Source organism: Lolium rigidum, chromosome 1, assembly GCF_022539505.1.
Source record: "Lolium rigidum isolate FL_2022 chromosome 1, APGP_CSIRO_Lrig_0.1, whole genome shotgun sequence".
Classification (NCBI taxonomy): Eukaryota; Viridiplantae; Streptophyta; class Magnoliopsida; order Poales; family Poaceae; genus Lolium; species Lolium rigidum.
The window spans coordinates 307,198,776-307,211,119 of record NC_061508.1 but is presented as its reverse complement, the minus strand read 5'-3'; positions in this window follow the sequence as shown (position 1 = coordinate 307,211,119).

Genomic DNA, 12,344 nt, shown 5'->3' with positions numbered 1-12,344 from the left:
GTTTCGTCCAATTCCGAGAATATTTCGTTACTAGGATTTCTGAAACCAAAAACAGCAGAAAACAAGAATCGGCACTTCGGCATCTTGTTAATAGGTTAGTTCCGTAAAATGCACAAATATGACATAAAGTGTGCATAAAACATGTAGGTATCATCAATAATATGACATAGAACATAAGAAATTATCGATACGTCGGAGACGTATCATGCATCCCTAAGCTTAGTTCTCGCTCGTCCCGAGCAGGTAAAACGATAACAAAGATAATTTCGAAGTGATATGCCATCATAACCTTGATCATACTATTTGTAAACATATGTAGTGAATGCAACGATCAAAACAATGGTAATGACATGAGTAAACAAGTGAATCATAAAGCAAAGACTTTTCATGAATAGTACTTCAAGACAAGCATCAATAAGTCTTGCATAAGAGTTAACTCATAAAGCAATAAATCAAAGTAAAGGTATTGAAGCAACACAAAGGAAGATTAAGTTTCAGCGGTTGCTTTCAACTTGTAACATGTATATCTCATGGATAATTGTCAACATAGAGTAATATAACAAGTACAATATGCAAGTATGTAGGAATCAATGCATAGTTCACACAAGTGTTTGGTTCTTGAGGTGGAGAGAGATAGGTGAACTCGACTCAACATAAAAGTAAAAGAATGGTCCTTCAAAGAGGAAAGCATCGATTGCTATATTTGTGCTAGAGCTTTTATTTTGAAATCATGAAACAATTTTGTCAACGGTAGTAATAAAGCATATGAGTTATGTAAATTATATCTTACAAGTTGCAAGCCTCATGCATAGTATACTAATAGTGCCCGCACCTTGTCCTAATTAGCTTGGACTACCGGATCTTTGCAATGCACATGTTTTAACCAAGTGTCACAATGGGGTACCTCCATGCCGCCTCGTACAAAGGTTCTAAGGAGAAAGCTCGCATTTTGGATTTCTCGCTTTTGATTATTCTCAACTTAGACATCCATACCGGGACAACATGGACAACAGATAATGGACTCCTCTTTAATGCATAAGCATGTGGCAACAATTATTATTCTCATATGAGATTGAGGATATGTGTCCAAAACTGAAACTTCCACCATGAATCATGGCTTTAGTTAGCGGCCCAATGTTCTTCTCTAACAATATGCATGCTCCAACCATAAAGGTGGTAGATCTCTCTTACTTCGTACAAGACGGACATGCATAGCAACTCACATGATATTCAACAAAGAATAGTTGATGGCGTCCCCGTAAGCATGGTTATCGCTCAACAAGCAACTTAATAAGAGATAAAGTGCATAAGTACATATTCAATACCACAATAGTTTTTAGGCTATTTGTCCCATGAGCTATATATTGCAAAGGTGAATGATGGAATTTTAAAGGTAGCACTCAAGCAATTTACTTTGGAATGGCGGATAAATACCATGTAGTAGGTAGGTATGGTGGACACAAATGGCATAGTGGTTGGCTCAAGTATTTTGGATGCATGAGAAGTATTCCCTCTCGATACAAGGTTTAGGCTAGCAAGGTTATTTGAAACAAACACAAGGATGAACGGTGCAGCAAAACTCACATAAAAGACATATTGTAAACATTATAAGACTCTACACCGTCTTCCTTGTTGTTCAAAACTCAATACTAGATGTTATCTAGACTCTAGAGAAACCAAATATGCAAACCAAATTAGCAAGCTCTAAGTATTTCTTCATTAATGGGTGCAAAGTATATGATGCAAGAGCTTAAACATGATCACAACAATTGCCAAGTATCAAATTATCCAAGACATTTTAGAGTTACTACATGTAGCATTTTCCAATTCCAACCATATAACAATTTAACGAAGAAGAAACTTCGCCATGAATACTATGAGTAGAGCCTAAGGACATATTTGTCCATATGCTACAGCGGAGCGTGTCTCTCTCCCATAAAGTGAATGCTAGGATCCATTTTATTCAAACAAAACAAAAAACAAAAACAAACCGACGCTCCAAGCAAAGTACATAAGATGTGACGGAATAAAAATATAGTTTCAGGGGGAGGAACCTGATAATGTTGTCGATGAAGAAGGGGATGCCTTGGGCATCCCAAAGCTTAGACGCTTGAGTCTTCTTAGAATATGCAGGGGTGAACCACCGGGGCATCCCCAAGCTTAGAGCTTTCACTCTCCTTGATCATATTGCATCATACTCCTCTCTTGATCCTTGAAAACTTCCTCCACACCAAACTCGAAACAACTCATTAGAGGGTTAGTGCATAATAAAAATTCACATGTTCAGAGGTGACACAATCATTCTTAACACTTCTGGACATTGCATAAAGCTACTGGACATTAATGGATCAAAGAAATTCATCCAACATAGCAAAAGAGGCAATGCGAAATAAAAGGCAGAATCTGTCAAAACAGAACAATCCGTAAAGATGGATTTTATTAGGACACCATACTTGCTCAAATGAAAATGCTCAAATTGAATGAAAGTTGCGTACATATCTGAGGATCATGCACGTAAATTGGCTTAATTTTCTGAGCTACCTACAGGGAGGTAGACCCAGATTCGTGACAGCAAAGAAATCTGGAACTCGCGCAGTAATCCAAATCTAGTACTTACTTTACTATCAAAGACTTTACTTGGCACAACAAAACATAAAAATAAGATAAGGAGAGGTTGTTACAGTAGTAAACAACTTCCAAGACACAAATATAAAACAAAAATACTGTAGTAAAAACATGGGTTGTCTCCCATAAGCGCTTTTCTTTAACGCCTTTCAGCCTAGGCGCGAAAAGTGTAACTCAAGTGTTATCGAAGGGTGGTGCACCTACAGCTGGGTTTGGAGTTTTCTCAACCATGCATAGTATATTGGATACATAAGTTTCAGCGTCTCCCTTTTCATTAGTCTTGGGCTTGCTACTCTCATCAAACAAATTTTCAGGAACAAGCCAAGCATAGTTATTTTCTAGTGCATCATTCATAGCTAGGAGTTTACATGGTATTGGTGCTTTGATCTCCCCACCATCATTAGCATTATTAGTGTACCTTATCCTATCCATATCCATTTTTTCAAGGAGACCAACAAAATTAGTATGAGAACCAAGCATATTAAATTTAGCGAAGACCTTTCTAGCCTCTCTTGCTAGACCACCAAATTCTCTAAGAAGGGTTTCTAAAACAAAATCTTTCTTTTCCCCCTCTTCCATATCACCAAGTGTAAGAAACATGTGTTGGATTACAGGATTGAGATTAACAAATTTAGTTTCCAACAGTGCGAACTAAAGCAGCAGAAGAGCAATTTCATAAGTAGGAGCAAGTTCTACCAAGTGTCTATCTTCAAAATCTTCAACGGTACTAACATGGGTGAAAAATTCTTCTATATTGTTCCTCCCAATTATAGACCCTTGTCCTACCGGTATGTTTTTTGTGGTAAAATTAAAGGGAAACATGATGAATCAAGTAAAGTAAATGCAAGTAAACTAATTTTTTTGTGTTTTTGATATAGCAAACAAGACAGTAAATAAAGTAAAACTAGCAACTAATTTTTTTGTGTTTTGATATAAGTGCAGCAAAAAAAGTAGTAAATAAAATAAAGCAAGACAAAAACAAAGTAGAGAGATTGAGAAGTGGAGACTCCCCTTGCAGCGTGTCTTGATCTCCCCGGCAACGGCGCCAGAAAATATGCTACTGGCGTGTAGTTGACGTGGGAGTTAGAAATCTTGGTGGTGTAGCTTTTCTTCAGTTCCCCGGCAACGGCGCCAGAAAATATGCTTGATGGCGTGTATTTCACACGTTCGTTGGGCAACCCCAAGAGGAAGGTATGATGCGCACAGCAGCAAGTTTTCCTCGTAAAGAAACCAAGGTTTATCGAACCGAGGAGGAGCCAAGAAGCACGTTGAAGGTTGATGGCGGCGGGATGTAGTGCGGCGCAACACCGAGATTCGGCGCCAACGTGGAACCCGCACAACACAACCAAAGTACTTTGCCCCAACGAAACAGTGAGGTTGTCAATCTCACCGGCTTGCTGTAACAAAGGATTAACCGTATTGTGTGGAAGATGATTGTTTGCGAGAGAAAACAAGTAAAAACAAGTATTGCAGACAGATTTGTATTTCAAGATAAAGAATGGACCGGGTCCACAGTTCACTAGAGGTGTCTCTCCCATAAGATAAAAGCATGTTGGGTGAACAAATTACAGTCGGGCAATTGACAAATAGAGAGGGCATAACAATGCACATACATGTCATGATAAGTACAAGTGAGATTTAATTGGGCATTACGACAAAGTACATAGACCGCCATCCAACCGCATCTATGCCTAAAAAGTCCACCTTCAAAGTTATCGTCCGAACCCCTCCAAGTATTAAGTTGCAAAGCAACAGACAATTGCATTAAGTATGGTGCGTAATGTAATCAACAACTACATCCTCGGACATAGCGCCAATGTTTTATCCCTAGTGGCAACAAGACAAGCACAACCTTAGAACTTTTTGTCACTCGTCCCAGGTGTCAATGTGGCATGAACCCACTATCGAGCATAAATACTCCCTCTTGGAGTTAAGAGCAAAAACTTGGCCGAGCCTCTACTAATAACGGAGAGCATGCAAGATCATAAACAACACATATGTAATAACTTGATAATTAACATAACATGGTATTCTCTATCCATCGGATCCCGACAAACACAACATAGAGTATTACGGATAGATGATCTTGATCATGTTAGGCAGCTCACAAGATCCAACAATGAAGCACAATGAGGAGAAGACAACCATCTAGCTACTGCTATGGACCCATAGTCCAGGGGTGAACTACTCACTCATCACTCCGAGGCGACCATGGCGGTGTAGAGTCCTCCGGGAGATGAATCCCCTCTCCGGCAGGGTGCCGGAGGAGATCTCCGTAATCCCCCGAGATGGGATTGGCGGCGGCGGCGTCTCGGAAGGTTTTCCGTATCGTGGTTTTTCGCATCGTGGGTTTCGCGACGGAGGCTTTAAGTAGGCGGAAGGGCAGCAGTCGGGGGCCGACGAGGGGCCCACACCACGGGCGGCGCGGCCCCCTTGGCCGCGCCGCCTCGTGGTTTAGCCACCTCGTGGCCCCACTTCGTATGCTCTTCGGTCTTCCGGAAGGTTCATGGCGAAATAGGCCCCCGGGTCTTCGTTTCGTCCAACTCCGAGAATATTTCGTTACTAGGATTTCGAAACCAAAAACAGACGAAAACAAGACTCGCACTTCGGCATCTTGTTAATAGGTTAGTTCCAGAAAATGCACGAATATGACATAAAGTGTGCATAAAACATGTAGGTATCATCAATAATATGGCATAGAACATAAGAAATTATCGATACGTCGGAGACGTATCAGTGAACCGTGCATTGATTCCTACATACTTGCATATTGCACTTGTTATATTACTTTACATTGACAATATCCATGAGATATACATGTTATAAGTTGAAAGCAACCGCTGAAACTTAATCTTCCCTTGTGTTGCTTCAATACCTTTACTTTGATTTATTGCTTTATGAGTTAACTCTTATGCAAGACTTATTGATGCTTGTCTTGAAAGTACTATTCATGAAAAATCTTTGCTTTATGATTCATTTGTTTACTCATGTCATTACCATTGTTTTGATCGCTGCATTCATTACATATGCTTACAATAGTATGATCAAGGTTATGATGGCATGTCACTCCAGTAAATTATCTTTGTTATCGTTTACCCGCTCGGGACGAGCGAGAACTAAGCTTGGGGATGCCGATACGTCTCCGACGTATCGATAATTTCTTATGTTCCATGCCACATTATTGATGATATCTACATGTTTTATGCATACTTTATGTCATATTTACGCATTTTCCAAGCACTAACCTATTAACAAGATGCCGAAGAGCCGCTTCTGTTGTTCTGCTTGTTTTTGGTTTCGTAAATTCTAGTAAGGAAATATTCTCGAATTGGATGAAATCAACGCCCGTGGGCCTATTTTTACACGAAGCTTCCAGAAGACCGGAGGGGAGACGAAGTGGGGCCACGGGGCGCCGCCACACTAGGGCGGCGCGGCCTAGAGGGGGGCCGCGCGGCCCTAGCGTGTGGGGCCCCCGTGACTCTCCCGACTCCGCCCTTCCGCCTACTTAAAGCCTCCATCGCGAAACCCCCGCACCGAGAGCCACGATACGGAAAACCTTCCGCAGACGCCGCCGCCGCCAATCCCATCTCGGCTGATTCAGGAGATCGCCTCCCGCACCCCGCCGGAGAGGGGAATCATCTCCCGGAGGACTCTTCACCGCCATGGTCGCCTCCGGAGTGATGAGTGAGTAGTTCACCCCCGGACTATGGGTCCATAGCAGTAGCTAGATGGTCGTCCTCTCCTTATGTGCTTCATTGTCGGATCTTGTGAGCTGCCTAACATGATCAAGATCATCTATCCGTAATGCTATATGTTGTGTTTGTTGGGATCCGATGGATAGAGAATACTATGTTATGTTGATTATCAATCTATTACCTATGTGTTGTTTATGATCTTGCATGCTCTCCGTTATTAGTAGAGGCTCTGGCCAAGTTTTTACTCTTAACTCCAAGAGGGAGTATTTATGCTCGATAGTGGGTTCATGCCTCCATTAAATCTGGGACAAGTGACAGAAAGTTCTAAGGTTGTGGATGTGCTGGTTCCACTAGGGATAAAACATTGATGCTATGTCCGAGGATGTAGTTATTGATTACATTACGCACCATACTTAATGCAATTGTCTCGTTGTTTGCAACTTAATACCTGGAAGGGGTTCGGATGATAACCTGAAGGTGGACTTTTTAGGCATAGATGCATGTTGGATAGCGGTCTATGTACTTTGTCGTAATGCCCAATTAAATCTCATTATACTCATCATATCATGTATGTGCATTGTCATGCCCTCACTATTTGTCAATTGCCCAACTGTAATTTGTTCACCCAACATGCTATTTATCTTATGGGAGAGACACCTCTAGTGAACTGTGGACCCCGGTCCTATTCTTTACATCGAATACAATCTACTGCAATACTTGTTCTACTGTTTTCTGCAAACATTTATCATCCACACTATACATCTAATCCTTTGTTACAGCAAGCCGGTGAGATTGACAACCTCATTGTTACGTTGGGGCAAAGTACTTTGGTTGTGTTGTGCAGGTTCCACGTTGGCGCCGGAATCCCTGGTGTTGCGCCGCACTACATCCCGCCGCCATCAACCTTCGACGTGCTTCTTGACTCCTCCTGGTTCGATAAACCTTGGTTTCTTTCTGAGGGAAAACTTGCTACTGTACGCATCACACCTTCCTCTTGGGGTTCCCAACGGACGTGTCGATTGCACGCATCAGTACCTCAGAGGAACCGGAACACGGAGCGTACGCCGGAGCCTCGTTGGAGCCGAAACGAAGAACGCGAGCCGGAGCCCCGCAGAAGCCGGAACGACGGAGGCGACCGCCACCATGGTGAAGGCAGCCACCTGAGCCGGAGTCAGCAGCAAGAAGGGAGCGGAGAATCCGAAGGTGGAAGCAAAAGGTCCCACCGACCCCCTCGCAGATCTCCCTCCCCACCACCTAGAGAACAGTGCTTGTAGTAAGTAAACAGAACAGGATGATTGTATGAGTGTAAAAGAAAGGACCGGGGTCCACAGTTCACTAGAGGTGTCTCTCCATAAAGATAAATAACATGTTGGGTGAACAAATTACAGCTGGGCAATTGATAGAATAAAGACCATACATGACAAGATGATTACTATCATATTCGTTTGGGCATTACAACATAATACATAGACCGTAATCCGGCTGCGTCTATGACTAATAATCTACCTTCCGGTTATCATCCGAACCCCTTCCAGTATTAAGTTGCAAGCAACAGATTATCGCATTAAGCAATGTGTGTAAAGTAAACAATAGAACTACCCTTAGATAAAACATTGTTGTTTTCTCCCTAGTAGCAACAACACATCAATAATCCTAGAAGTTAGTCACAAGCATTTACTTGGTCAGAGTATCTACTAGCAATGGAGAGCATGCAAGATCACAAATAACATATGACAAGTATATAATCGATCTCAACATAGTATTCAATATTCATCAGATCCCAACAAACACAACATGTAGCATTACATAAAGATGATCTTGATCATGATAGGCAGCTCACAAGATCTAAACATGAGGCAAAAATTGGAGAAGACAACCATCTAGCTACTGCTATGGACCCATAGTCCAGGGATGAACTACTAACGCATCACTTCGGAGGCGGGCATGGCGATGTACAATCCTCCGGTGATGATCTACCCCTCCGGCAGGGTGCCGGGTATAGCTTCAGAACCCTCCGAGCTAGGGTCGGCGATGGCGGCCGCGATTGAACTTTTCGTGGATGGAGGCTCGGGTATTTAGGTTTTCCCGAGATCGTGAATAAATAGGCGAAAGGGCGAGGTCGGTGGAGCCCTGGGGGGCCCACACCACCCATGGCGCGGGCCCACCCTTGGCCGCGCCATGGGGTGGTGTGGACGCCCTGTGGCGCCTCTCCGTCTCTCCTCCGGACTTCGTCTTCATTACGGTAAAATATTAACTTCGGCTTTTGTTTCGTCCAGTTCCGAGAATATTTCCTGTACAACTTTTCTGGAATACAAAACAACAGAAAACAGAGAACTGGCACTGTGGCATATTGTCAATATGTTAGTGCCAGAAAATGTATAAAAGTGCAACTAAGTGTAAACAAAACATATATAAATTGGTGTAAAACAAGCATGGAGCAACCAAAATTATAGATACATTTGCAACATACCAGACCCCAGATTTTATAGGTATGATGGGACATTTATTTCTTAATTATTCCTATAATCGCTCATGAAAATGTCTCTAGGACCCATCATAAGGGGTGCATTTGCTCATATTTATGGTTGCGCCTAATTAAGGCTCCGCCCCTAATTGAATAAAGCTTGACAAAATATTTTCCACATTGTTTAGAACTCAGATACTAGTGAATCCATGCCGCTCTCGGGAACTTTAGTATCATATAAGCACACACACTTGAGCTTGTCCTCTTGCTGAATAGAGGATTGGGCTTTTCTCTCATCGAGAGCATTTACTTATTGCTATTTACTTTCCGCACTTTATTTTTACTGCAAACTATACACACAAAAACACCAAAACGACTACTTTATTATTACTGCTCTCTTGTCGATTCTGCTAACCAATACCTGCAACTCCTCGTGGGTTTGACAACCTTTCTTATTGAAAAGTACTACATTTGATCTCCTGCACTTGGGAGCCATCATTGCCCTAATGAAGGTTGTTCGGCTGGCATGGTAACATGTCTCCCAATCCATGGAATGAGCTTGGTGGTGACCTATCCTTCCAACGGTTGGAAGTGAATTCTCTTGAGTTGTATGACCGATAAAGGCAACCAGAGATATTTGATGGGAAAGGTTGTTGATGACTGCAAGTACACAGATGGATTGTAGCTAGTTTCTAAATAAGAGCATCGAACCACGAGGAGCTACTAGTTAAGGTCTTAATGCCCATTGCTACTATATATTAATGGATACCTACAAATCGTTCTTTAATCTCAAATAAAGGTGTTTTAAAAGGTTGTTGTGATTGGTTGCAAGAAGGTAAACAAAGCAATAAGTAAAAACAAAGCAGTAAGTAGAATCGAAATATAAACTCCTTCATAAGATTCTCCCAAAAGTATCAATCTTCTCTGCAGGACAAGTTCTATACCAAGACAATGCAGTGTTGGTTAGGGATTGACTAAACACTTTAAGTTTCAATTCATCACCAGAATAGTTTGTCAATTTAATAGTACAACACGTACAACTCAGTAAAGAAATGTAAATGATTATAATGATCCTCATCGGGATCATCTCTTGCAAAACTTTTCTCTTTCATAATAGCAATTAGGCGTGGATAAATTGCATACTCCACGTCACTTCCATTCGGGACTTATTTAACAAATCCTCGGTTGAATCTCCCGAGGTATTCATCTGTATCAAGCTTGTTCATAAGCCCAAGTGCATCTATGATGCTTTCTGAAACTATTAAACGACTTTAGTAAAAAAAATAATTTAGCAACTAAGAACGAAGACAAATAGCGTTGAACTCCCCGGCAACGGCACTAGAAAATAGCTTGACGAATACAAGTACACAAATCGATTGTAGCTAGTTTCGAAATAAGAGTATCGAACTACGAGGAGCTACTAGTTAAGGTCTTAATACTCCTTGCTACTATATATTAAAGGCTACCTATAAATCGTTCTTTAATCTGAAATAAAGGTGTTTTGAAAGGTTGTTGTGATTGGTTTCAAGAAGGTAAACAAAGCAATAAGTAAAAACGTAGTGAGAAATGGGTTGAAACTTAATGAGACAAAGTGTTCTCAGGGATTATTGGATCCACCTCTAGCATTAGGATTCGTATTAATCAAGATAAAATATGCTTTTAATCATATTGTGTATGGAGAGATCTCCATAACCAGATGAGCCCAGAAAGCCATCGGTCATCGCATCTCTAAATAACCACTGCGGATAGACTTCTGCAAACCACATATTGACTATCACAATTAAGGGTTTTACCCCATGGTTATCGATATGAGCTTGGTGAGTCTCCCTTTATCCCCCTCTTCCATGTGTTAAAGTGTCGATACGGTAGTGTCACTTCTCGCCGTTCACTTTACCACACTTCAAAGAGTAGTTCCCTCTCGAGACCATAAGGCAAATATTACATGGTGCACAACATATAAAATCAAGAGAGTGAACTAAAACACATTAATAACTTAAAACCATAGATCATCTTAGATTCATCTCATATTCATACTAGGGTTTCTCCATCTCCCCAAGAACAAAAGGGACTACTCACACATGGAAACAATCAAGAACATCATCATACTCTTATGGATGGGATGAAAGTAATGATATGAATTCGAATACAAATCCACAAAAGCAATCAAGATTACAACTATGGTTGAAGGATGATGGGATCGGTGATGGTGATGGAGATGCAACGTTTGATGATGAAGGGGATGATGCCTTGTCCTCCGATGATCCATGTAGCAGATCGAATGATGTCTTCTCCAAAGTTCCTCCTCCGGATCTATCTAGAGGTGGTGTTTCTGTATTTTCCAAAGCTATGTGTCTCAGATCTCTCTGCCATCTGCGCGAGATGAAAGTATTTGACAAGGCGGTGCTCCTGGCACGGCGTACGAGCGGACCCACCCGTACCGATGCCCGCCAAACTTACTGGAACTTGTCCTCGCATTTCCCTTTCTCCCAGGTGCATGGTTAAGTGCTTAAATGATTTTGATCACGTCAAAATACCATAAAAATGATAGTTTTTATTGATATTTCACCATTGCCTTAATATTTTAAGATCATGCGTATCAGGCATAAAAGTGCGCGTGTAACACCCCGACCAGGCATAAAAGTGCGCGTGTAACACCCCGACCACCCGCGGCCGGGCATGTTACCCCTGGAAGCTCTCTAGGATCTCTAGACTAGCCCCATAGACCAACACATGTCTTTCCTGCACACTTTATCCTCGCTCGTGCGCACCCGGGAAGTACTTCCCGGTCGGTCACCCATCCTCAAATCGCTCCAGGCCAAGCACGCTTAACCTCTGAGTTCTTTGGAGATGAGCATCCGGAAAAGAAGTTGCAACTTGTTGGTATGAGTATTCTATCAATCCTATTAAGGGTGACTTCTTTTGGGCTTCTGCTTATGCATAAGCCGGATTATGGATTTCGGTGGGGAGAAACTGTGGTGGGTAGAAGCTTATAGAAGCTAGTTTCTTCTATTCTTTTGGGCTTCTAGAATTATAGCTTATTTCTGTGTTAAGTTGTAAAATGTCTATAAAGCCAAAAAAATTGATATGTGCCCTAAATAAGTCCCATACGATCATAAATCAGCACCATTGGTTCATGACTATACAAATCAAAAAATTGGTTCATGACAATACAAATCAGAAAGTTGGTTCATGTAACAAATGCTAGCAGAACATTAATTCTTGTCTTGTGATACACATACAAGTCATAAATGAAGATATCTTCACAGAACAGTATATATCACCAAAATCAAATCACTAACAGAGCATCAGGTGGGGTAGTACGAGCTCCAGGTGACCAGGTAGGCGTCGCTAGGGACGTCACCGTTGGGGGAGGACGAGGTCGACGGTCAGCTAGCGGGGGCGGAGCAGCGAGCTCATCGGTGGCGCTGGTCTGCGGGTGGAGAGGCGGGCGTCGTCCTTGCCGTAGGTGGAGACGCGGGTGGAGAGCTCGTCTTCGGCCGTCCCTGCTGACATAGGCATCCCTAATGGGCCTGCCGAAGATGGTACCCAAGGTTTACTAA